Source organism: Takifugu flavidus, chromosome 5 (genome assembly GCF_003711565.1).
Source record: "Takifugu flavidus isolate HTHZ2018 chromosome 5, ASM371156v2, whole genome shotgun sequence".
Classification (NCBI taxonomy): domain Eukaryota; kingdom Metazoa; phylum Chordata; class Actinopteri; order Tetraodontiformes; family Tetraodontidae; genus Takifugu; species Takifugu flavidus.
In genome coordinates this window covers 11,211,789-11,239,582 of record NC_079524.1, presented here as the reverse complement: position 1 = coordinate 11,239,582, position 27,794 = coordinate 11,211,789, and the positions used below count along the sequence as shown (strand labels likewise).

The following is a 27,794-nucleotide window of genomic DNA, read 5'->3' as shown; positions in this document are numbered from 1 at the left end:
TGGAGTAACAGTCTGCGCACAGTTCTTAACCTTACTGCACACTTCAGTGATCTCTCTACACGACCCTCTCCTCTACTCGCTACATCCCAGAGATGTGATCGCTTTTTCTCTGGCCCGGCACTGGATCGAGCCGTGGCTGAGAGGGCAGGAAGAGGGGAGCTGGGGGCATGCCCTTGTTCCATTACCTGACTCCTGCCACTGTAAGAATGAGTGTACTCCGCTTCCCTGACACTGGCGCGGGGAGCTTTGCTCCATGTCTGCTCTCCCCGATATGCAAAGCGGTCTGGTCTTGTGCCAAAGTGCCACTGTCGTGTCTGGTGAGTGTGGCAAAACTTCCGACTTGGAAGTTTCTTCTCTCTCATATCTCTTCTACCAGGTTGGAAATTAAATTTTCCTCCCACTGTGATGGATGGATTCTGAAATCCCCCAGTCACTCAACTTTTATACCAGCCATTGTTCCACCCAGCAGTGTATAATATTGGAGTGGTAATAATTTTAGCATCAGTCAGTAGGGAGTATTTAAATGTTTACTTCCAGGCAGAAAGCTAACTTGAGAAAATCCCTGCAACATTTAACTCTCTATATGGAGGATCCAACATTTATGCAAATTTGTGGATTTTATAATTCCATTTGAACCATTTGTCTCATGTGTTTCATAATTTACTAAAGACAGGAGACACCACTCTGAGAACATGGTGAAGAATATTTCAGTGCTGCAGGTCCTGTCAGAAGGCTCCTGGCTCACTGTGCATGATTGAGGAAGACTTCTCAGTGACTCGTCAGCAGGAGTGTACACTGTCTCCCTGCTGAGCTGCATCCGGACTGGAGCTCCGCTGTCTCTCTGGTGCAGCAGAGGAGCCCTGAGGGCCGGAAATGTGGGCTGCATCCTTCTGCTCCTTAAAGTTGAGTGTGAATGCACACCTGTTTCTTTTGGCTCATCCCGTCTGTGACCAGTTCTGCATCAAATCTTCCTTTTTATTCCAATCTGCCCGAGTTAAGCTTGATGCTACTGCTCTGTTGACAAGACACTTCCGACATATTAACGTTAAATATACCATAACAAACCATAGCAGTTCTGCTTCGGCCAGCAATAATGCAGAGGTAAGAGATGTGACAGCTGCCTTCCCACCAGCATGTCAGGACAGCTTCACACCCATAGAGGGCAGCTGTGTTCTCTGCAACTGCCGCAAAATGCAGCGATAAATCAGAAGAGTTGGTTTGTTTTTCAGTGTGAGTGGACTGGCTTGTTCGTGGGGCTCCTAAAAATTCTTTCTTCTGCGTTTTTAATGGTTTCAGACTCTATCGATGTGGGTACAAAGCAGCACACGGGTCCTTAATGAAGCCAGGCGTCTGCCAGAGACAAGAGTTTCTTATTTTGATGCTGATCTTACTTTAAAAAAAAAAAAAAGATATCCCTCTGTCTGGCTTCTCTTAAGATCTTTTTAAAAGCTCTCAAAATGGCACAGTTCACCACACAGGAGAGTTGCTACAGAATACCGACTTTAAATGGCTTTAGCTAATGATACAGAACATTTAATGGTCATTTTCTCACAATGAGGCATTGTTGTTGTAGTTCCTTGCGCAGCATGGCGACGGCAGAGTTGTTGTTGGCAGTGAAGACGGTTTTGGGGAAAAGACCCCTGTGGTCACAAGGTTTTTCCTTTTCCAAGCGAGCCGGGTGAGAGTGAGACCTGGCTTTGAGTCAAGTGCGCGTTGCCAGGATCCTTGCAGGCTGGGGGCTATAACAAACCAAACAATATCACATTAACACTAAAGGTCTGTTGATAATAGGCCCAGCAGACACTTCAGAACATACACACACTGTAAACGCCCTCTCTCCGTTGACTACTTAGCTTCACTCTTAACTGATAATTATAAGTGTTATCTGTTGCCTCCTATAAATTACTGAGCTTGTCAACCCCTATTAATTTACCCTGTATCATAAATTAGGAGGTGTGTGCTGCCTTTAGGACCCTCCCTGGCGTAAATGGAGGCATTTTTTCCAGCGGCTAAGTCTGCTTTACTGCAGCAACACACGTGAAAGACGTCTGTTCTGCCTCCCTGTTGTTTAAAAGGCTGGAGAGAACGAGCCGGAGATAAATTGGCCACAGCTGAATACGCGCAGCTCTAAAGCTGGAACGAGGATCTGTCATCCGAGCCGAGCGCCGTGCATAAAAGAAGAAACGATTGGCTTCTTAATTAAACACACGCCGCAACTCTGGAGAACCTGCAACCGTTTTAAGATCTACTGTGCGTCAGCAGGAGCGCGATCCAGGTCCTGGCAATGAGAGCCAGATTACTGCATATCCATCAATGCTGTGTCACTTTTGGCAGCAGCAGGATTAGAAGGGTTGTTCTGAATGAGCTGGATGGTTTACCTGCCCAAAATCCAGCTTTAACTAAAAATCCAGGCCTGTCAACCATTCTGTCACCTCTTATTGCGCCATAAGATGATCCAACATTTTTTAATACCCGCTCTTTCTCTGGCTTGTTGTCTTACCACTTTTCTTTATAATCCAAAAGGCAGCACCATGTTGTGGTTTTGCTCTTAATTAGCTGACGAAAAACTTGTAAACTAGCTTCCAAGGAAACCAGGGAAACCAAAAAAACTGAAGGATGACAGTGAAATAGGAGTTACACCACCAATATTTAATTTGAACTAAGGATCCTTTATAATTTCTACCCACCTCCACCACAGAGATAAACCGTCCCAGTACGATGTCCATTGGGCCACAGCAGAGCCGACCAACTGCTAACATCCTGACAAAGTCCAGGATTCAGAGACACGGCTTGTGTTTAGCATAAATGCTGATTATTTTGACTGGGAACCACAGGATATGCGCTCAGGTCACAGTCAAAACTTGTTATGTCGCCCCTGCGTGGTCACACCTGCCGCGGGAAGGTCAAACATCCCGACTGTGCAGATGTGTGAGGTGGTGTCCACAAATGAAGCCTTTACCATCAGAGCTGCTGCCCTGGCTATTTGGTTGCTCTGTATTACTCTGCTGCCCTGTGATGCTCTGCTGCTCCACGCTGCCATTCGGAGCTCCTGGGGCCGGTGGGAAGGGGGGGCATCAAGAAATGAAGACATTGAGATAAAATTGATGAGATGAACTGATCTTATATTTGCATCAAGTTTGATCCACATTGGAAAAGAGAGGACGAAGATTAGCCCTGATGTAAAAGGGACATTTGCAGCGTTCAGCATAATTCTAGATTTATTCAGAAAGTTCTGACTTTGCTGTTCGTGCTGATGTCGTAGCATCGAATGTCATTCATTTCCAGGAGGGAGGATTGACAGCGGCGCAGCATTCAGGACACTTATCTCATTCCTGAAGATTCTAGGTTTAATGTTTCAGGCTGAGTTACATTTTTGACAGTTATCCGATCATGTCCTGGACAAGGGTCAGGATATCCACCTCCCCCGCTCCTTTTCTGTCAGTGATTAATTTTCAGCTTCCTCCACATTTATTTCTTTCAACCTTTTTCCCATCAGGATTTAGAAGCAGTTTAAATCGTGCCGCTGATGCACCACCAACAAAAAGTCTCGTTATTTCTTTGACATTTTCTGCAAGACATCATCCAGCACAAAGTACTGTATTGTTTTTCTTTTACATTTTGCACAAATAAACTCATCTTGGGAAGAAAATACATTCACGGCTTTGAACTTCTGTCACATCTCTGGCTTTTATTGTGCTGTCGCAGCTTTAATTTGGTCCTCCCATCTCAACATACTTTGCTCTGTGTTATTGCGAAAATATCTTTTCATTATCACCTTTTTTTCCAGCGTCTTCAGCTGCTTTCTTGGCACTCACAACAATAGAAATGGTTTCTTTTCTCTTAGGAACAGTTTAAGTTATTTAAAGTAGCTCCAAATTTACAAACCTGTCAATATTGGATCTTTAATGGAAAAAGCCAGGCAGTCTGGGTGTGAAGAAGACTAACAATGTCTTCTGTTTTGGCCACAGAAAGATTCTTCATTTGCATTTTCTGGCGCCGCAGACAGGTGGTGAGGAAAAGCGAATCAATCCGTCGGGTTTCTCACCGCTGTGCCAGTTTGTACAGCAGTGTTTAATCACCGTTTCCATTTCTCTAATTCTTTCCATCTTTTGTTGCAAGGAGCAGACTTGGCAACTATTGTTTGACATATTGCTGGTGCCAAAGTGTGTGTGTGTGTGTGTGTGTGTGTGTGTGTGTGTGTGTGAGAGAGAGAGAGAGAGAGAGAAGTTGTGTTTGGCCAATCCATCAGCTATAATAGAAGGGTGATGCTTTCATGTTGTATCTGGTCTAAATGTTCACGTTTCTCTTTGACTTCATCCATTTTCGGTCCTGTCAGAGGTGAGATTAAAGGTTAAATGGAAAACCCGACAGAACTTTTCATTTAGCTGCCGTCGCATCGATTCTACAATAAACTCGGCACCAAATCATGAATCGGGCACGTGGGTGCGCACGCGACCTCTCTTCCTTTTCCCCTCATTTATACGTGGATTCATGATTTGTGTCTGACAATGAGGAATTCCATGAAATTAAGCTTGGACCTGCTGGGTTTGACTTGTAAAAACTGGATCAGTAGGCAGTGAGGAGTCATTGACACACCTCAAAAAGTCAGAATTTAAGTCACATTCAGAATTTAAGACACTTTTGTGGGTTTCTGGTATGGCATTAAAATTAATAAGCATATCAATCAGCCTGTCATTCCTGCCGGTTTAAAGGATGAACAGATGTTCTGGTGGATTTTTGTCTCCCTGATGGCAGATTTTAGCCTTATTTTCCTTCCTGCTGGAAACCAGTGAGAGCCATCTCCCCTTCACTCCCCCTCAACCTTACTATCCCATGATCCCATTAGCATGTACTCAGGGGACCTCTGATCATCCATGCAAGGTCACCGAGTCACTGACAAAAAGAGGGTGATCAGGTTTCACTTTCCATTATGTGTGGACCCCCGTCACACAAATGAAAGGAGGAGTTCAAATGCTCTTTCATAGCTTTTTACTCCACTGAAGCTATGTGACTAATTACTATGATGATTAATTAATATTATGGCTGATGGTAATGACCTTTAGCTAGATTATACTAGGTAAGACTTTCATTTAAATTGATTATATGTATGATGGACCACAAAAACAAAGCCCTGACAAGTTGAGCTGCCTCCACATTTACCACATGACACCAGGGCTTCATTTTGTTTTATTTAGCTGAAAATATCTTTACATTAAATCCCCCATATACATCAGAAAAATCCATTCATTTTGGTTTTCCTAAAAATTGGACAGTTCATATTTGTGTGCTGCCTGATGTCACTAAACCGGAGTGGAAGAATAATTCTGGAAATCATTTTTGATGTAGTCTGGGGTGTTTACGGTTCCCCACACTCCGTTCTGCTCGGTCCTTCAGTTCCTTTTAACAATGTCATTTTCTAAACGTCAAGCAGCTGCAGATAACTCTCCTCAGGGGTTCTCCTGCCGGCGTGTGACAAGATGTGTTGTTGAAAAGGAAATTATATTAGGTTATCTTTAAATATCAGATGCTTAGTGTGAGACTTAACTCTTGCCATAGACAGTGCAAGTTTGATATTGGACACCTTGAAAAGTCCAATTAATGATGAACATCGGAAGCGGTCGATACAGAAACGCTGGAAATATGATAAATTCATGTAATATTCTTGATTAATTAGAACTCCCAAAGCATGAAGCCACTGGCTGCAGATTAGCTTCATTTACACTATCTGCCAAAATCCTTTTGGCCAAACGGATCCATAAAAAAGTAGAAATATTGCTGTTTATTTTGTTGTGTAAAATTGCTTTTTCTTTTTTTTTGATTGGCAGTGATCAAACACGGACCCAGGATTAGATACTCATTTCTGAGTCTGAGCTGCTATGGGAGATAATTAGATCATTGATATTCTCCAACTTTTTTGCAGTAATTGGAGTTGGATCTCTCCCACTATCAGATTCAAAATTAATTCTGGCTCACAAATTGGCTTGTGTACTGAAAGCCACATTAGAAATCCAGGAGCCCAAGGCTGACACTTTTATGTTTTATGATGGGACTTTCCCCCCTTCCCCCCCGCCAACATCGCTACATCTTAACAGCTGTGCCATTAAGCTGCGTAAACAGTGAGCAGTCCCAGCTGCTCTGGAGTCTAGAACAGTCGTCTCAAATCGATCTTGATTTTTGTATCTACTCCGTGAATGTTGCGCATTTTGCCACAGATCTGCACAACTTTTCTTCTTGTGTTACTTTATGCTGGAGATGAAGGCTTGGTGCCTATCACAGAGCGGTTGGTCAACTCTTCTGACCCGCTCAGAGCTCCATCTGGACAATGTGGGAGGTTTTCATTTAGGAGTGCAGGGCCTGCGCAGGAGGGGCAAATTGCTTTATAATCGATCATATTCCCAGTAAAAGCCGCTCTCAGCAGCCAATTGTCCAATTTCAGGTCTATTTATGGATCCTAGTATAGGAGAGAGTTCAAAGACGGTTAAACTCTAAACATATTTCCTCTGAAGTTTTGCAGTGTGCTGATTAAAACCTGAGTAGATGACCCAGGAGCTCTCCTGTGGTCTGACCCGCTGCTGCTTTGATGAGAATCAGATCTTTTATATCAGGGACAGCCGAGCATCAGGCGCCGCAGCGCTGTCAACAAAAGGACACCTCCGCTGCCGTTAAAGTTCCACAGATGGATTCATGCAGCGTTGAATCTCAAATCAACATGCACTGTTCTGGAGTGTGCACTAGGAAGGAATCAGAGTCGCCCCGATGCTTGCTGGATGGGCTTTCTACAGTTGACTAATCGGCCCCTCGAGGCCCCTACAAACGAAAGTTTACTCGCTCTGCAGATCATTTTCTTTGGTTATTTTCATAAAGTGTCGATTATTCCTCTGTGAAAACACCAAAAAGATATCTGGAGCTGTAATAGTGTCACATGAAAGAGGGAATGAACTGATGGGACTCACCCCTTCACACACTTCCCAGGAATTCTGAATACTGTCAGTTGAGAGAGCCTGGTGCCTGCGTGTACGTGTGTGTGTACGTGTGTGTGTGTGTGTCTGTGTGTGTCTGTGTGTGTGTGTGTGTGTGTGTTTAAATCCATTTAAACCTTTCAAATGTTCCAAATTGAGATGAGATTTATCAAAAGTTAACAGAGAGCTTTTACACTTCCATGAGGTGGTGGGTTTGATTTAGTACATAATAAACATCACCTCTGAAACATTTACCCCTTTAAATCATTTCTGCCATTAAAGTGTCCTCATGCATCACCTTATAGGTTATTAAAATTGAATTTCCAAACATTTACATCAATATAAAGTTGCAATACTTAATACTGTGATGCTGCTCAGTCTGCAGAAGTGATTCCTGTGGCAGAAATCAGCCCAAATCCAGACCACAATATCATTTTTATTGGGAGGAAAAACCCCAAAATGGCACAAATTCAATTCCAAACCGTTGGGTTTAGCTGCAGAAGATTTTTGGCAGCTGATCCAACTCACATGAGAGGCAAATGCAGGAGGCTGTGTGTGATTCTGTATTTGATTCATTTATGTGTGCTTTGGCTGTATTAATGTATGTGATGGTGATCATCTTACCTCAGTTGGTGGAGGGGGAAGTGTTGGACACCTGAGAGTGATCTTAAGAGCTGAGGGTGAGGAGGGTTCCAGTACGTCATCTCCTCTGCTGTGCTTTATGTGTGTACTGTATGTTCTGTACTTTATTGGGCTTTACTCCCACTCTTGTTTGCTTTGTTTTAGCTTATCTTTGTCTTAATGTAGTTATTGATAAAAGAAGCTCAGCCATTTATTTTGTTAACGCAATGAAACCTTCCTCAGTGTTCCCAGAATGGTCCAATTTCATGCATTGTTAAGAGAAGTTTTATTAAACTGAAGTTCCTTTGAAATTTTAATAGCTGTTGAATTGATTTCCCCCCCCCCCCCGTTTGTCTATAACTTTGTTTCAGGTGCAGAATCTCAAATCTTGGTGCAATCAATGAAATTTGCAAGGTCTTATTCTCCTCAGCTAAAGGTGAGTTCCTGCTTCTTTCTCATCTGCTCAGGAGAATAAAAACACATTGATCTGGAATACATTTTGTACTTGTCCTCTCTGAAAACACTGGTGTTCAGACCCGTTGTTGGTTGCCCAGATGCTGAACTCAAGTTGAACCTTGTGCATCTCTGTGTGAGAAAATGCTGCGCTTTCTTTGATCTTTCAACAAGCCTTTTTAGCGGCTGGAGATTAATCAGTGAGATTAAGAAATTCAAATATTTCTTTTATTGCTTAGTTGCAACCTTTTTCTGAGAAAGTTGTGCTTATACAGTAAAACCTAATGAGCACAAGAAGGTTAAATGCACCGAAGTGCAGTTTTCCACACTTTTCACATTAATTTCATCCTTGAATTCGCGGCTCTTTAAAATACCATCAGTTTAGCCGACTCTCTGGAGCATTTTGAAGAATGGTCTTGGTTGCATATTAATCTATCGTTAAGGGACCAATTATGAATCTGCCACTGTACAATTTTGTGCTGTGTGGTCCAGCATGTCCCTGAATACAGGCAAGATATACAATTAAATTAGAAAGGAGTTTAGAAATTGTAGCTACATTTTAATCTAGCCTTTATTTTGAAAATGAACAACGTGAAAATGATTTAGCACCTCCTCAAAATGTCAGCTGCGTATCTGTAAATCGCAGTGCATCATCAATTAGTGGTAGAGAGGGATTAAAGCTGGGCAACATGTTGCATTCAGTAGATGAAAAGGGGGGGGGGGGATTCCAAATATTCTGCATGGGAGGTGCCTTTACAGCTTTGACAGAGGTGAAACACGTAGATGGAGTCGATGAGGAGGAGGCCTCTCAAATCAGCCAAAAATAGCCGATGATAATTTGAGGAACTATAACAGATATCATGAGTCCAGAACCCACAGCTTTTTGACCCAGGTTAACTCACGCATCATCACCTGTGCAACATCAGTGTTTTCTTTTCATTTGGAATAATGGACCTCGAGCTCACAGCCCAGTGAGCTCCAATGGCCTCATTTTCCAACTAATTAAAATAGAGCATGTGAGCTTTGAAGGAAATATAGACACCATGGCATCCCCTCAAATCCCAATTTTTATAAAGGTACACCACAAGGCTGCGTTCTTCCCCCTCTCCTCTTCTCCCTATACACAAACAGCAGTGCCTCCCTTCATCTCGATCATCAGTGTTTGGCTGGCAGACCAGCGAGTAACCATCTCTGTGTTGTTATTTATTAGTCATTTAATTCATTCATAATCTCTGTCGGAGGGAGACTGAGGCCACGGTGGATCATGACTCCACTGGGTATATTAATGGGCCAGGGAAAATGACTGCAACAAGTGAATGAATAAAGCAAGAGGAGCTCTTTCATGACTCCCTCTGGCAGCATGAATTAGTTTAGACAGAGGGTGAAATTGGGTTTCCTCTCGTGCAGCCACCACAGTTGAATTTGCAATCTTTAAAGGAAATTAGCGGTTGTAATGATAAAGCCTTCAAGTTCCCCCTGTCTGCACTTTGTCCGGTAATGAGACTTACTTGTAACATGCAATTTCCAGCGTTTTTGTCTTTGGCGACACGCTCGTGGTGAAAAGGAGCTTCTTAGGAGCGCAGTGAATATTTGACATTTGTAACAAAGGAAGGGTTTGGCTGCTCCGACGCTACAGATATCAGCGCGGCTCCCTTCAGCTGTGACTCTTCTGGTCGAGCCAACGTTCCGGGGCATTTGCTGAGGCGTCAACCTGCCACTGCGAATAAATTCCAGATGGGTGACTGGTACAACAGGAGTAATGATATGAAAATGCTCTGGGACCCACTGTGCCATTTCACTGGAGTTGTTTCTGTAGCACTTAGGCACGTGTTTACATCTGCTATCAGTAATAATCATATCCCCCAGGGCAATTTAGAATGAATGTGCACATACACGGGCCTGAAACTGTTATATAAATGGGAACAAATCACAGCGGCAGCCTCGGCTGTCAGCAGTTTTTGACACTGACACTCTTTATTTCACAGTTTTGCAGTATTGCCCATGAGACTTTTCTCTGCTTGTGGCCTGTACTGCAGGTGGAGGAAGAAAGTGTGTGTTGTTGTTGTTGTTTTTGTTGTAATGACAATGATTTCAGCTGCTGAACAACAATGACAACTGAGCAGGAGCATTACAGCATCCCAGATTATTTACAATACAGGGGCAGGAGATCAGGGTTCTCCCAAGTTCTGGTGTTAATAAATAAATTCAATCCGAAGTTCGGAGCCAGTGTGTTTACTTGGAAATGAATAATTGAGTGACCCGGGCTGCTGTGCGTAACTGATGGCGATGTCACACTTGGTGGCTCTGCACAGCCTGGTAGAGTAACAAAAAGGTCTTTACATTGTGTGGTATAATTAGAACTTGCACAAATTTGTTATTTTGGTTTTTTTTTGTTGTTTCATTGTTGTACACATTTTGTTGAATGCTGTTCTACTCCGACAGACTCTAGATTGCAGATTGATGACACAGATTTTTCTATTCAAGTGTTTTTATATTTTTTGTGCAAACATTAGAAAGAAGGCTTGGTGGTTGCACAATTAATTTCATGCTATATAACAGAGAGAGTCTAGAGAGGACAACATAAAATATTTACCTCTGCCAACTTTGTCTTTATGTTGGTGTTCCCTCCTCTCGTCAGAACTCACTGGGGACCAGTTAGCTCTTTACCCTTGACTCTAGCCTTGCTGGGCTGTTTTGAGACTTGGATTTGGGTGAGTGGTGGCAATGACAGGAACCCGCGACCGTGACTAATCCAGGGATCTCCTGAGCCCAGACGTCTTTCACGCCTACCTGATGGGGCCCTCACACCCAGGGCCTCGCACATCGATGGAGGGAAGATGAGAAGATTGCATAGATATGTGGTGCATTCTGAGTAGATTTAGAGTTTGGTGACACACTTGGTAGTTTGAATGTTGTTTTAGCTATCAGTCACCCTACATTGCCTGTTTTAGATTTTAAGAGCTTTTCAGATATTATATTTGTTATTTTTATTTAAGCTTTGCAGAGGATTATTGTTCTACCTTGAGGATCTCTCCCTTTTCTCCTTCTTCTTCTTACCTCAGTAGCTTTTTTTCACATTCTTTATTAATTCTTAAAAAACTTTGAGTGGCAGTTGCCCTTATGGTTGGGTTAGATCCCATCAGTTGTACCATGTTATACCATGCATGCCCTGGTCTAACTGTCACATATAAAAAAGAGAATTACGTTGTTCAATTTAGGTGTCTGTGAGACACTTTGGAAAATCAGTTCTCTTTTGTGAGAATTGTCTTTTTTTTATATAATCTTCCAAACATTGCTTTCACTTTTTAGAAGAGCCTTGTGTCCTGAGCCACTGGCTGGGATTAAAGAAGACCACCGCAAACATGTGCAAACTGCATATTATGCTCTATTTAGATCATCAGACAAGGAATATCTCCCTCTTTTCTACAAAATATATATACATCTGATTCAAAACAGATTAACTGAAGAAGAAGATACTAACAGTGATAAAGTTGTTTGTGTGGTCGCCCTTGGAGAGGTGAGACAGAGGGATGCTGTTATATCCACAAATACAATTTTCTCAATTATGTTAAATATTCCAGGCTGATACGATGGATACGATGGACTTGGAGATGTTTCATTCCAAGCTCTGTTTTGTGAGGAGTGTTATTGCCTGTGCAGCCTCCGGTTATTATACATTCACTTCACGGCTGTAACTACAGCCCCTCGGAGAGCCAGTAATTCTGTTTTAATGCTGCGCTTCTCATTTTGTCCGCCATTACAAAACTGACTAAAATGGTACACGAGAACGCCTTCTTATGTGCCAAAAGAGAGTAATTGGGACGTAATCTCTGCATTAGTTTGGACTTTTTTTTTGTTCCTTTTAGGCTGAAAAAGGGAAAAATTGAGTCGTCTTCCTGCTGAATTCCACAGAGCTGCTCGCTTTTTGACTCTAATGCATTTACAGGCTGTGCATGTGTGTGTTTGATTTTATTTATCAGGAGCAGGTCTGACAGTAATGGGGTGGTGTTGGTTTTATCTCTGAATAGGTAGAGAGACTTTCATCGTATCCTCGCTCAGATTTTAAAGTAAAACATGATAGCTAACACTGCTCACAACACGAGAGGCTGTGTCATTGACCATGTGCTGCTGTCATCACACGGGGGCTTTATAACGAACCCGTCTTCCTCCTCTACGTCCATACAGACGTCACAGATTCCTCAGCTGTCACCAGCAGCCATCGTCAAAAGTTGTCAAGACTTTATTTGGGCTTCGACTTGATCTGAAAAAAAAACAGTCACAGAAAAACTATCTAACTAACATTTATTTTTAACTGGCCATCTAGTTAGGATGCCCCCTGGACGCCTCCCTGGTGAGGTGTTCAGGGCATGTCCCTCCGGTAGGAGACCCCCGGGAAGACCCAGGACACGTTGGAGAGACTATGTCTCTCGACTGGCCTGGGAACGCCCGGGGATCCCTCTGGATGAGCTGGAAGAAGTAGCTGGGGAGAGGGAAGTCTGGGCTTCTCTTCTTAGGCTGCTGCCCCCGCGACCCGACCCCGGATAAGCGGTAGAGGATGGATGGATGGATGATGGATGGATGGATGGATGGATGGATGGATGGATGGATGGATGGATGGATGGATGGATGGATGGATGGATGGATGGATCGCATCATAATGATGTACCGGTAACTGGCCTTTATTAAGTCCTACATACGTGTCTCATTGGACACATTCAGTCATTATATTTCACTAAATAAGTAAATGAATGATACAAAAAGAAAAATCTAAACAATTCCCACTGAAGTTGTGCAAATTTTGATAGGCAATACATGAAGTCACTGATTGATAACCTTAAAAAATGACTTAAATTCAAGCGGTAGTGAAGTTAGAGGCAATAATGGAGAGAAATGGTAAAGAAAATGGTGTTTGTCCACGCATCACTCTCTATCACAGAAAGGAGTAACGATGTGAGCATTAATATTTTAGACCAGCCCCTTTTGGCAGAGCGAAAATGCACAAGTCTGTCTTCTATTAGAAGTTTCTTCCACTCAGTTCCATATGGTTTCTTTCTTCCTGCAGCTAGAACCAAATCACGGCAGCCCCAGATCCAGCCTGCACATTCCTGTAAACTTTAAACCAGCCTATCACCTATAAATGACAAGAGTGTCTGTGTGTGTATTTGTAGTTAGCAGAGTGAGCTGAGCCACTGATAAAGAGCTCAGTCTTCTGACCTCATGCTGCACCAGCACTGTACTGGAATGTTAATTGGTATGACTGGTCTGGCTCACAGATAACACACAAGGCCACTCGTAACAAAGATCAGGATCTGTCACAGACTCGCCCTGCTGAGCAACGGGAGAGAGAGAAAGGTGTGTGTGTGTGTGTTGGTGTTTGCAGCCTCTTGCTCCCACACATCCCATTGTCTGATAACAAACAGAACCAGAGCGTGAGGCAGTTCATGGGGAAACTCAAAGCACATGTATTATTAAGACTGGATCAGCACAGCCTTTGAAGTTATGCTAATGAGGAAGCCTTTTGGTGCTACAAATCTAGCCATTATTTAAAGCTACGCCCATCTTTCCTTTTCTCCCCATCTTTTTTTTTCTCTTTTCAATATTTTCATAAAGAAGTTCACGCCAGCGTGCAGTGACGCCCTCGCAGTGCTGGGTGCTGATGGGAGATCAGACATGTGACTGCAGACGCCTCTGCCCATGTGCAGCCAATAAAAAAGCTCCACCTCTTCCCATACATACATCTCTGCTTTCCTCATGCAACAAAATTAACACCTCATGTGGCCTTGAAGGCTATTAAAACTTAAGTACAAGCATAATGGAAAAATACTGATCTTCTTGTCAACCTCTAAATAACAAATATGCTTATCTTCTTCCCGTTCGGGCCCTGAGAGCAAACTGTGAAAAAAATTCAACGGAACATGATGCAATCTCCGTTTAAATTTCAATTTGCACGTCTTTATCACATCTTTATGCAACAGTAATTGTGAAGATGAATGCTAAAGTTAACACCTGCATTATCAGTAGAAAGCAGACAATGGGGAGTTTCTATATTAACGTTAGATACAGTGAAGAAGGTGGGATTTTCCCGGTGATGCAAGACTCATCGGGATTGAGGGGAAATGTTCAGATAAAGCTTTGAATGAAAGTGTTCACTGCAGTCTTACACTGTTGGGCATATGTGTGCATTTTTTTTCCCCATTTAACCAGACAGTAAAGATCAAAACATCACACCCCGTCACCTCTGACAGACTTTTAGTTTGATTGCTGAAGGGTGACAATTCCTCCCTTCACTGACTCTCAGTGTGGGGCCCACAGGAAGAGACCTCCGGGCTCAAAGCGACCACACAGGGAGGCTGAAAGAGGGGAGGTGTGGTTTCACTCCCGCAGTCATCGATCTCTGTCATCCTCCAGGTGGAGCGTTGGCTGTCTGGCACCTTCACCCACTGAGCCACAAACCGCCACATTTTTTGTATCAAATTGTGCTCTGATCCCCACTAAAGATGAGAATTTGGACCCAACGCTAGTGGTTTTGGTTGTGAAAGCCAGTTTGAGCAAGCATGGCAGCGTAAATGTCTGTGATGTCATAATGAGACAGAAAAGCTGAAGGCAACAGAAGGATGGCACGATTTGATGCCATTTCTCACGTGCAGTCCGACCATCCTCAAAGGTTTTAATCACGCAGTCAGATGGGCTCAGTTTGCAACCAAGGCTGCATTAACCTAATCTCACACGTTATGAAGTGCAGCGAACTTACAAGATTGCTGTGATCACACTCTGTACAGGAGCGGGGCCAGGCTGTCTGTGTGTTTCCCTTCGGTTTCGCCATAAATGATGAAGGAAGCACATGGTCGGTTCGTCTGGTGACTGAGCAATATGCCGGTTTCCATCCAAAAAGGATTGGAGGTCTGGGCTCCTGGCAACCCCGAAGTCAGTGCACATTTAGAATATCCGTGTAAAAGACCTGTTGAAGAGTATGAGAGGGACATGTGTCTGAAAATAATCCTAATGCTAGAATTAATACATGACTGGGAAGGATTTCCAATATTGTGCGAGCTTGGACTTTATTCCCGCTCCACCTCAAATGGTCTCTGCTCAGGTGGATTTGCTAACCCTCAGACAGATGCTACCTTCATCATCGCTACACCTGCTACCAGCCAGAACCCATATTTACATATTTCAGAGGAGCTCTGTTTACACACCTCAACAGATGCGCTGACCAGGCATTTTATGGCAATAAATCAGGAACGCAGGTGTTTCTCAGGATAATAATGGAGGATTCTCTTACATCAGGTTAAGTAGAGTCAATGAGCTGCTGCTGCATGTTGGCTCACTGGATCTGTGGATTGGAAGCTTAATAGATTTTATTAATTACACTAGCTTTTCCCTCATCCTCATGGTCTCTCTCTATTTCATCATCTCCATGGAAAATGTGCCATTTTATTAGTATTTTTCTGCAGCAGATAACAGACACCAGCATCAGACAAGACCCAAAGAAGCCGATAAATCTAATATATATTTATTTTAAAACGTGGGCACCCTGATATCGATCCTGTTTTGTTTTTAAGTCTTAGGTTTGTGCTCCCTTTGCTATAGAGATTTATGACTTTCATTTAGATGCAAGAATGAATTTTCGGCTTTAATATCCCAAAGTGTGTCCACTGTATTTCAGGAGTTGTGGCTCCTCTGAGGTTCCGAGGCCCCCACAGACCCACCTCTGTCCATGTAAACAGACAGATTAGGGAGGACTTCAGGTGAACCTAATCTTCTTCTGCTGTCCCTCTGTGGAAGGCAACTGGTGTTCACCTGCAGTTTCTGCTAAAGAAACTAAAAAAGTCCATTACCCATCTATTTAAAAAACATGGCCATCCTCTCTGTCAGGCGCTGTTTCTTTGGTTTTCCTCTCCCTAATTAAACCTCTAGTATCTCCCTTCTGATCCCTCTCCTAAAATAACCCAGCCAGTGTTCGGGGCTGACCTCGCTCCCTGTTTTTCTGGCTGTAATTCATGAGCACTGTGCTCACCGGCGTGCCAACACACACCATCCCATGTGTGGCAACATCGCAGTGTTAATGTTTGTTTCATCCAAGGCCCTCTCGCTGATAGCGAGGAAACATCTGTCAGGCCCCGGCGTGAGCGAAAAGCCACGTTTTGTTCATGCACACCTGTTGGGGTGCGGCCGAATGGGCTTCGCGTGTGCGGCCATCGTGGCGATTCAGATTTCACAACAACGGCGCAGACACGGCTGTGACGCAGAGGCTGGAGGATTCCTCCACAGGGAGGCAGTTAAATAATGGGTTCAAATTATCCAAGATGGAGATTGGATTCAGGGGGTAATTATCATAGCCAATGAGGGCTGAAATTGAGCAAATGATTAGGAAAGAATTTATTATTGATGCACGTACAAGTGTGTGCAATGCAAAGAGCTGCTGCTTGTATAAAACATTAGTCTCAGACCAAAATGGGAGCTGACAGAAACACGGGGAACATGCTTTGATACAAGCCCACCATTAAGTCACATTAGGAAGAACACTGCCTCCAAACTTCCAACATTTTCAGGAGATTTGCAAACTAGACAAGAATGTCTGAATGACGCTGGTGACCTGCCAAAGTGGGTGGTAGAGCAGATAGATTACTGACTGGTTCCGACAATTTATCAGCATTTGGCTGGTGCTAATTTTTCGAGCCTGAAGGAGAGATGGCGGTGGGCCGGCTGCCATGGCATCGCCAGGATCCAGATGGCCCGAGACAGAAGGGTGATGGATGCTTGCACTATTTCAGCCACCGTGGACCAACAGCCACTCAAAGGCTGCAGCACAAACACTTCCCGCTTTCTGCAGGTTCGTCAAAATTTCTCCATTAATTTCACACCTAACTCAGCTGCCTAAAGAAAATAATATAGTGCCAGTCTGGGAAAGAAATTAACTTTATCCAGAGGTTCATTGTGGTCTAATTTTAGGGGAGCTGGGGAGGCTTGTGCAGGGGGAAAAAAAAACAAAAAACACTTGCAGAGCACATTAGCTTCAATTTGTTCCAATGATTTGTGCCTTTTGGAAATTCACTCTGTTTGGAATTTACATATTGCAGTACTTTCTTTCAAATTAATCAAATTATAAACTCCATTTTGTAACTTCTGTTCCCAATAAATGAGTGTTGGATTTGTATTTTTCCATTTCTGCACTTGATGATGCAGCGATGCTGCGGCTGGAGTGCATTTTTGATTCAGTCAGTATGTTAAGATACAGATTATTAAATTAGAATTGTGATGTTGATTCAGTCAGAAAACAGAAAGGAAGGAGCGCTGCTCGGATGGAATATTGTGTTGATTTTTTTGGGGATGTCTAGAAAGATTTATCAGGAGAGTTTGTTTACCGTAATGGTTTTTCACCTATGGCTATTGTGTCTCATTGACGGGGTCAGTGCTTCACTGCCATTCTTTACTGGGTTCATCAGCACATTTAACAGCACATCAACGTCTCCTGGTCCCATTAGCTGACAGTAAACACCCACTTTTCCACGGTATTGCCCAAATAACCGGGGTCAGCGCTGTAAACCACGTCCTGAGTGCCAGCTGCTGCTTGTCTCCAAGCAAACAGGCATCACATCCAGGAAAGCGACGGAAAACCACTAAAAAACTAAAAAGATCATTTTCTCTCCCGACTGATTCCTCTAAAAAACTAACATTCTTGTACATTTTGCTTCTTCCGCCAGTGTTCCTATCAAATCTGCAGCTCTCCGCCCCCTTTGTTTCATGCACAGCTCCAGTCTGCCGTCTTATTTTTCAGGTGGAGGCAGTTGTTTGTTGGCGGCTGTGAGCTTCATGGTGCCAAGATTTCCTGTAGCTTCAGGCTGCAATATTGTTGCTCTAACAATATTAACGGTGGAGAAACAATCCATGGTCAGAACAGTTGCGTCAAGTTAAACTTCCTTTTGCGTTCTTGACATTCAAACAGCAAATATGAGAGTGAAAAGCACCGCTCAGCTGCAGCTCATGCCGTTTCATTTCATAAATGGTCAAAGTGAGGTGGGTTTATTCAGCGTTACACTTGAAATGCTATTACCAAAATGTCACACCGACAGGTTCAAAGATTAAAAGGTAAAATAAAGAGAATCTCTGCACACCAAAGTTCAACATGCCACAGAACCTTTTTAGTATAATTAGATATGTGCCGACCCTCAGAAATTTCTTTTCAATTTCTTGAAGCAGAGAAGAAATAAAATAAGTGGCTGTTGAAAGCAAAATTAGTGAAATTATGCTTTATTTAATGAGGGCAATTCAGTGCTCTTGAGAAACCAGGCAGTGACGCAGAGGCAATGTGGAACCCCTTAAAGATTGTCTGTCAGCTAAAGAGCTCTCTTCCAGTTGCTGCACTAAAACCAAGCCAAATTATTGGCTTTACTTGTATTTTTGGAGAGTATGTTGATTCTGACCTCGCTGTTCTCCACAAAAGCAGAAAAAGACAAACTCTGTACATTAAAGACACCAGCAGCTGTTTAAAATCTACATGGTAGCAACAGCTACATCTGTCAGGAAATCACACATCTGCTTCAAAAGATTTGAGAGAGCAAAGTACACCTTGTTTTAGAGCGGTGCTCCGATTTGATTCTGGGGATCTTTGGGGATCCCGTTCATTATGATTCCATCTCGTTCTTGCATCAGAGTGAACCAGAGTGCACATCAGTAATCTGGAGTCATGCACCACTCCGCTCTGATGCCCTCAAATGAGACACTCGACCTTGGACAAAAAACAATCAAGAACTGCAAATGACTGAAGTCAGTCACGCAAAGCTGATCGAGAACTTCATCTCCCCTCACTTTAGCCCTTTAATGCTAATTAGGAAGTTTTTGTTTGCATCGGTTTACATTTGGGATTGACGCAGGCTGTTGCAGATTGGACTGTCAGCACTCTGATCAAAGTGATTAGAATCAGGCCTCCCAGCCTGGGCAAACACTCTCCTGATCCTTCCCAGCTCCAGTATTTGATAGCCTGATTTCTGCTCTCTTCTGGGGAGAACTCAATAAGCAGGAGCCCCTCTGGCTGTGGGGGTTGCATCATTTTGTATCGAGGTAACAGGGCCTTCACTCGATTTCCTCAGATCCAGATTTGTTTCAAATTGCTAAACGTGAAATTCAGTTTGACTCCTGTCAGTTGCTGCTATCGACTCTGTCAGGAGACATTTTGCTCATCTACTCCACGCAGCCACACCGCCGCACACTCTTCCTCCTGCTTTGGAGAGCGTCAAACACTCAATATCATTAAATCTAGCAGCTTGTGATAAGATTGTCCACCTCGCAGCATTGAACTGTGTTATTTCCGTGCCATTAGACGTTTTCTCACCGCCACATTTCCCCTCCACAAACGAAACATCCAGTATTGTGTAGGTTCAAAAGAGGGCAGCACAGATATCTGCCTGAGGCTTTTCTGCTTCAGCATTGATCATCGATCACCGATACAGAGACTACCCTCAGTTGATCAATTACTTGACTTCCACCTCCTCTTCATCTTTCTCACCCTCCTCCTCCTCATGCAGGGTGAGCCAGTGTTTAGTGACACTCTGGAGAACATTTCTGAGTATGTTGTTTTCACAAATCTACCTGGAATATACAAGGAAGCATCTTATCCTCTTAGAGGTGAGATTTCCTGCCTGTTTCTGTAAAATTTTTATGCATTTCAAAATGGCGGAGTCAAAAAGAATACGCGGCCACATACAAAGATGTTGTTTTGGTACCTTTCCAAAGGTCTTTTGAAAACACATTTAGCATCTTTGATGTTGCGTTTATTGTGCTGCTTAAGTGTTGTTTAATCCATAATTAGGACCTGCTTCTGGCTCAACCTTGAATACAAGAAAATGACATCTTTGTTCTGATCGCTACGTCTCCTAGGTTTCCTTTATTTGATCCTTGATTGTTTTGAAGGCGACTCATTTGTCTGACGTCTCAGCTTTGCCAGTTTAGCCAACAGCATCTAGGCCGACTTTCACAACACGGTGGGTTTTCATCAGGCTGTGATGCATTGAGGAGAAAAGCCACATTATCTTTTTCATTACTTTTCATCCCACTTCTGGGGATAGTATCATCCGTACTGATGTTCCGCTGCTGCAGTTTCTTTACTTACAGGTGGTGCTGCTGCTAGCAGAGGAGCAAAACACTGCTGTGGAATACATAGTGATCTACCAATGAGCTGAAGAGTGATTTTTTTTTTTTGGAAGCAATAAAAGCTCCCGGTCGGCAGTGAGCACTCTCAATAAAAGATAATTCTGCAGAAGTTTGTTTTTATCAGATTAAACAGCTGCTTGAGGTGGAGAAAACCTTGACAGCGCTCAATTCATCAGCCTATAAACCAACAGCTCTTGACTACATTTTCATCTTTGCTGTACTTGCTGCTGGTTTCCATCCATTTTCTAAATATCATGCATTTCAATTTGAGTGCGTCGATATAATCCCCATTGATCAGTGTTCCAGTTCCACTTCCGTGAGTCCAGCCATTTTCTCAGGAACAAATATTTGTGACTAGTGAATTAAATATTATGTTCTGTCTGTACAGGTGTGGGTCAGCTTTTATGCACAGGCCAAGCTGTGCATGAAAAGTTTATCTCAAAAGTTTTGCAGGATTATTTAGAATGCAATCGCCATAGCTCCAGTTTCTGCATCTTAATTTGCTCGCCGTGTCATGAAAGTTGCCCTTTTACAGTGTGACTATCACAGCTCACAGTTTAACGTGGTGCGAGCGCGTGAGTTTGCAGCAAAGAGCTGTGCTATTTTATCTTAGCGGGGGCATCGCTCTGACCCACAGGGGGAGGAAAAATGCAGTGGGGTCATTGGAGATGGGGCGCCTCAGCTGCATCATCTGACAGAGCTAATGAAGCTATTTGCTCTGCAGCGTTCGGCTCCAGAAGGGTTATCAGCGGCCAAATAAGCTCAGTGCAGCAGGACTGAGGCCAGCATATCACTGCACCATTCTCTACGTGTCTCATTAGATCAGCTGTGACATTAACACAATTCAACATGCAAAATCAATGCTTGCCGAGGACGCTGCTCTAACGCCGCGCTGCTGTTTACCCTGAATTACTCAGAGTAGGCTTGTTGGAACTTTAAGCTTGAGTTTAGAGAGCCTTGACTGACTTTGACAGTGGAAATTGCGAATACTTCTCCTGGATTCTGCCTCTTTTATTCCAATTTTTTTGTCTTGCTGCTGAGCTCCTATGTGGATTTCTTAACAATCAATCAATCTTTATTTATATAGCGTCTGTTACAATCGGAATTGTTTCTAGGTGCTTTACAGAATTCCAGGGCCTGACCCCCAACAAGCAACAGTGGCAAGGTAAAATTCCTTTTTAACAGGAAAAAACCTTGAGCAGGACCAGGCTCATGGTGGGGGACCATCCTGCTTATGTCTTGTTCCTGTTTGCCTTATTCTTTATGAATGAAAGATCCTGTCCCATGTGTGGCAAATGACAAACATTCAAGTCTTACAATTTGTTTCTCAGAACATTTCTTAGTCTTCAACCATTAGAAATGGCCCAGTGCTTTGACCTTTCAAGAGAATAAAGATTAACTCTCATATTAAAGGGTGAGCTGGTCATTTGTGGCCTTAGAACTACTTTCCCAAATATTTATACTCACTCACTTCAGGATTAATTCATAATGATTATAATTCCACATGGAATAGTTTTAAATTGTGCAAGATATTGTTAAATATTGAATTGACACACCCTCTCTGACCTCTAACGTTCAAGATTAAGAACAGATGAATTCATCCAAGAAATTGCCAGAATTGCTTTGTTCTCTGCTCCACAAGGTTCATAAAACTCTGCTCGTCTCTGAAGCCATATTTTGTCCCTTCTCCAAACGCCCTGGCTGATCTGTTCTCAGAAGGATCTTTACTCATTTGCAGAGGCTTTCTGCAGCTCTGTACATTGTATTTGCTCTGTTTCTCACCTGTGTTCTGCACTGAAGCCGCACTTGAATACCAGGTTTTGGGCCTTGCTGAGAAGTAATGGTGAGTCTGAGGGTGGAAAAGCTCTCTGTGGAGTGAGATGTGCTTGATCTTCCACGCTGGCAAATTGCGGGAAACACATTCTTCGAACTTCTGCTACGTCTGTGTCGACTACTGTTTAATTTGAGGTGAATTGCTGCCCCACACGGCTTCATAGAAAGGTTGCCTCGGGTCTCACACCAGGCTGGAGGATCTTTGTAACACTTTTCAGCTCACTTTTCTGACTGTCGGGTGTTTGTCACGCGACATGTGTGGCACAGCAGCTACCACAAAGGAACCAGAGATCTGTTACAGCAGCACTTTTTGGGAAAATTGCATGATTTTGTTTCTCACTGTGTAATCCCTGACAGAAGGGATGTCAGATAGCAGCTCCAAAAATCTGAGCTGATTCGTAACTCCAGGCTGGGATTGACTGCCTTGAATCTGGACTAAATAGATGCAAGAATGATCTCAGACGGCTCAAAAGAGGACCCCGCGTGACTAATAATTGTCTAGATTTGATTGTCTGAGCTGCAGATTTATGGTTTCATCTCAGAGACACGTGGAACCGGTTTGACAGCAGCGACACTTCAGACGAACCTGCCAACTGCTGACCGGCTGGGATCGATCCGCGGTACGGCTCTCTAGACATGCTCTGAGGGATCAGGTGCAGGTTCGGCCTGAGACTCTCATCAATAGCAGCGGTGCAGAACCGTGCACAGCAGACGGCACTGTGACGGGACCAAAGGCGTGAGCAGGCTGATCACTCAGAGGCAGTCCCAGTGCTTTTCAGAGGCCTTCCTATTTTCTGCAGGAGTCTGGACATTTTCAATTGATGCTAATTGGCCCGTCCTGTATTTTTCTCTTATTTTCTTCACATTTCTTTAATGCGGTGAGCCAGCAGGTTGTTGATGGGCTTGAATCAGTATCAGGCAAATCAAGGCCTACATCACCGATCAGGATCAGGATATATTGTTTAGTGAAGATGGTGTCTGGAGAGGTTTTGTGTCCGAGTTTCAAAGGAAAACAGCAGAATCTTCTGAGTAAAGCAAAGCAATCCGTAACTCAAGGAGTCATCTATCCGACTAACAGATGAGAGCACCTCCTGCAAAACAGCTTTTTGAATTCTTCAACCAGCCAGACCAGAATAAAAAAACAAAATAATCACGGTATCTTAAAGGACACTCGCAATCATCCACTACTTAGAATTGTGTTTGTATTGCAGCAAGGAAAAATGTTATATAATTTGCTTCTATTCATCACGGATTGTATTGAATCAATAAAAATAATTTCTCAGTCATCTGACCATGAAATTTGAAGATTTATAGTTGGTTTAGTTTCATTTAAACCTGATAAAAGTGGCGAAATATGTATGAATGGCTACCATCGCACAATAAAGTTGTTAGGCTGTTGCATCGTGGTTGTCATCTCTGATTAATGTCACCATGTCCGCCATGAAGTTGTCGGAGTTGAGGAACCTTTTCAAAGCCTCCACATACAGAATAACACTCTCACCCTGACCATTCAAGCGAGTGAAAGAAAACTTTTATAATGGCCCCTTTTTATTTGAACTCCTCGGTATTGAAGTGAAAACAGAGTTATGCAGAAGTCAAATAATCTTTCTGAGGTCATGCTTTTGTATGTATGTGGAGGTTTTCTGAGTTTCTTCTGCTCGCACGGGAGGTCTACTGTTGTAATCAAGTGTGATTTAACGAGACAAACCCGCTGTGAGATGTTTAAAGCCCGAGCTCCTTGTCTCCAGCGGCTAGTTCCAGTTGGGGAGCCTTCCCGCGCTCGGTTCAGGAAATTGGGACTTATGCTTGTGCTTCTAAAAATAGCTACTTCATTTCTGCAGAAACATGGCCTCCAGGAAAATTGGAGTCTTTTCCAGGACCAGCTATCATTCAGAGTGAAAGCTTCGGACCGGTTTGTTGCTCTGTTCTCAGTCCAAAGCGTCCTGACGTTCAGCGGAATGTGAAAAGTTGCGTTCCAGAATGGTGCTGCTGTTCTGTAGCCTCGATTTAATTGGCAAGAAATGTGAACTTTGTATCAGCCGCGACCTTCACGCACACACACAACCACGCGCTTGGCGTGAGCGACAGTTTTGTGGTGTTGCACTTTTCAGCAGTTCACCGCAATTAGACGAAGGATTTTGAACAATTAATCAGTCGCTCTCCCCTGGAGTTTTCATACGCTGGCTGTTCCTAACAATATGTCCTTCTTAATTACACAGTAATCAGCATAAACGAAGTGTTAATTTGCTGCATAATGAAGTGCAGCTTGTTAAAAACAACAAACAAGAAAATCACTAAAGTGGAAGAAAGTTGGTGAGCTTTATTTCAGTGATGCCAGCAGGTGTTTAAATACCCAACAGCTCACGCTTGAGCGCCTCCCAACGAGATCAAAATGTTGACACCAGGGTCAGAAACAGAGGACAAAAGGAGAATGCTTTGCTGAGAGTGTGATCCATTTCTGCACGTTTGTCTTCTGAGGTCTCCCGCTCAGATTAAGCGTGTTCTCGCAGATAACACACCAGAACAATGTTTGATCTCCTCACGGCTTCACGCCCTGATCACACACGCCGTCTCCCACACCTGAATGCATCCGCGCCATCCCTCCTCTCTTTCCTAATTATCCGGTACCCCAGATAAAGTCTTCTGCTGACTTTGCAGATAGCATTCCGCCTGACTGCGGCGGTGCACGTTCCGTAATCGGGCACATTTGGGATCGCGGTCGAGTTTGATTTCCGGCACCAATGTTTTATTCAAAGCAGCATTTTATGTGAAGGAGGGGTTGATCCTCAATGTGTGAGACATGATGCTGAGATGAACACACACACACACACACACACACACACACACACACGCACACAGAGTGCCATTGGTACCTTCTTTGATGAATCAGCTTATCTGTTTTATCTCTCAGCTTCATCATTGCTCGTCACAGTTGGGCTGCCTGATTTTGTCTTGATAATCATTATAAAGGAGAACCACCCCCCCCCCCCCCACCAGAACAGACAGACTTTATTATTACACACTCCAGCATGGTGTTACTGGAATGTATTCCGTGTTCTTGACGATGCCATTAGTTTCATACCGGGAGAACATCGGCAGCAACCAGAGTTGTTTCCTATACTAACGGAGCTCTTCCTGTGCCAGACGTCTCTTTAACACTTTGGCTCTGACCGCTGGCCGTGGAATGGGCACCTGTTGAGCTGAGAGGACCTTTGTTCTTCACTTTGTGGGTCCCTGCGCAGATTTAAGATGGACTATTGCCTGATGCTATGAAATGGTGGATTAGACGTGATGGAGAAGCTTGACTCAGAAATGTCCCTGATGTGCTTGTAGCTGCCATCAAAATAGCCCAGATACAGGAAAACCTTTAAAAACCTTAAAGCCTTACTTTCCCATCTTTCCCTACATTTTTATAGTCTTTATTTACATATTGACAGGCTCTCTGTTCTAATTTACATAATGTTTTCATCCTGACTTAAATTGGAGGAGCACTGGTCAAGACCATCTCTCCTGAAAGAGCACAGCAGGAGTTAAAAAACCTCAAATACTTATTGATGGTAAATGGCTGTAATTTTCTTTTGAAGCGCACAATACAATGCCACTTCAAATAACATATTCTGCAAACCCAGCAGGCAGAAACAGTAAGAAATTCTGGGGCACAATGTGTCTCAGGTTTGCAGAGTTAGCTGTAGAATAGACCTGCTTCGCATCTGCTGGACTAATTTAGAGGATTTTGCTGCCTTATAAGAATATATTGGAGAGATGAAATAAGGGAAAGCTGGTGGACCATCCACACCTTCTGACAAGTATTCACATTTCCACATTTGTAGATGTGGGTGAACAGGTTCATGTTCACAGCATTCACGTGGAACCTGCACACACAGAGGCTGCGTAAACTGTCTGCAGGTTGATGCTGCGACTGTACAAACGCGCTGGCAAATATGGGAAGGACCTTTATCAGCGTAGCCGTCCTCAGACAGTTGCTCAGCTCTTGATCCATCTCTCTGCATCCATTATTAATCACAGAATTACACTCTGCAGATGATGCTGGATGACGGGGGACAAGTCACGATAGAATATGTAATCGTCTGCATAATGCAAAGCAGGTTGAGGTATCAGTCACTGATGCGAAGGCACAAATATTGCATGAGGCCTCCGCTGTTCTGACTGTCAGATGATGAAGGCAGCACCGGGGACGCCGCTTGAAGACTGTCAACGTGATCCACAAGAGCAAGAGCAGAGAAAGCGTCTGACTGGAAACTGTGTAAATAAATCAGCTGTGGGTATTTGGGATATCTGTGTGTGGAGCCAAGCCTGGATTTACTCAATAATATGATTTTAAGGTAGTCATTTCTGCACTACTGCTGTGAGTACTGAGTAGTTTTGCATTTCCCCACTTTTCTATATTGTGATTATCATATTTTTCAAAGGCTTGTGAGTCTACAGAACAGTTTGTGCAGAAAGTTCCCGTCTGGTGGGATTTATTCTGTCCCAACAGACCTCAATGCTGGCGGAGGTTGTGGATGAGCTATGGTATAACACATTTATGATGGACGGTCACTATGGTTACCATAATTTTGACATAATGAGGCAATCCATCAATAGGAAAACTCACTTTACACGAGTGTTGCATCAACCAAGTTGACCAAGATGTGCATGAATCAAAGTGTTTCTGCTGTCAGGAGGAACTCCATTGAGGGAGGACGCGGGAGCTCGTCCACGACTGGAAAGCAATATTTTAGCTTCACCTTTGATGTGAGCATCAGAAATGCAAAACGTTCCGAGTTGATCTGACCTCAAAGTGAGCACAACACAGATCCGGGGAGAGGGAGAGAATTCTAATTCAAGCTGCAGCAGAAATCTAGAATTTTTTTTTTTTTTTTCCACTGTGGGTGTCTTCTGATCACGGCTGGAAAAAAAAAAAGCATGTGCATGTACTATCATGTACATCTATTTGGCCTGGGGTCAAGCCTGTATGCGTATGCATTAAAGCCGACATTCATATATTCAGTTTAAAGTCTTGAAACTTGGGGATGAAATTTACCCCCATATGAATTCAGAGGGGCAAAAAAGGAGATACTCTCATTGGTGACACACAGCAGGGGTCTGCAATTAATATTCCAGGAGGTCGGCCGGCTAATATTTCCTCCCAGCACCGGTCCGAATCTGATGCTCTATAAGCCGTCTCCACTTGCCTCCAACTGCGCCTGTCAAATCAAAGCAACGTACACATTTTCTGAACATTTGCTTTAATTATCCCTGACTGCATCGCTGTCAGGGTTTGGTAAATAAATGTGAGTAGTTGGATTCTTGGCTTCTCTTTTTTGCCGTGTTAGTCTCCTGTTGATGCTTAACTTATCTTTTGCTCAACTTTTTCAAATGTTCCAACCACTAAGACATAGAAATATTCTGCTAGCTGAAAAACACATTATTCTTTTTTAAACATCCTGTTTTTATCATCTGCCAAAAAGGAAAAAAAGATACCCCAAAAGATAATCACCAGCACATTGTGTTCTTTCCTGCTGAATAAAGTCCCCTGTGTTTGAAGATGTACCCTCACATTCTGGTGTTATTTTACAAATTGTACTTACTTTCAAGTTGCAGTCCTATTTTTTATTCTATTTTTTTAATCTGGCATGTTTGAGAATCAGCTTAATAAAGCAACTTTTACTCCTCTCAGATTTTCCAAGAACCCGTCTGAATCCAAGCTGAAAGCGCATATGAGAAGTGCTTCTTTCCAAATGAACTGCAGATGAACCTTTTTGGGGAATCTTTGTG

General features: G+C 43.3%; 1 protein-coding gene across 11 annotated transcripts in view; it reads left to right on the top strand.

Annotated features, from left to right (window-relative positions):
- Positions 1–27,794, top strand: part of arvcfb (ARVCF delta catenin family member b) — a 132,663-nt gene that overhangs the window by 17,789 nt on the left and 87,080 nt on the right. For 9 of the 11 annotated variants that reach the window (XR_008950468.1, XM_057032076.1, XM_057032073.1 and 6 more), the window contains exon 2: positions 7,952–8,016. The exons of the other annotated variants lie outside the window; for them this stretch is intronic. The gene's annotated coding sequence lies outside the window, so the exon portion shown is untranslated. The remainder of the gene's footprint in view (positions 1–7,951; positions 8,017–27,794) is intronic. 11 annotated transcript variants of the gene reach the window in all.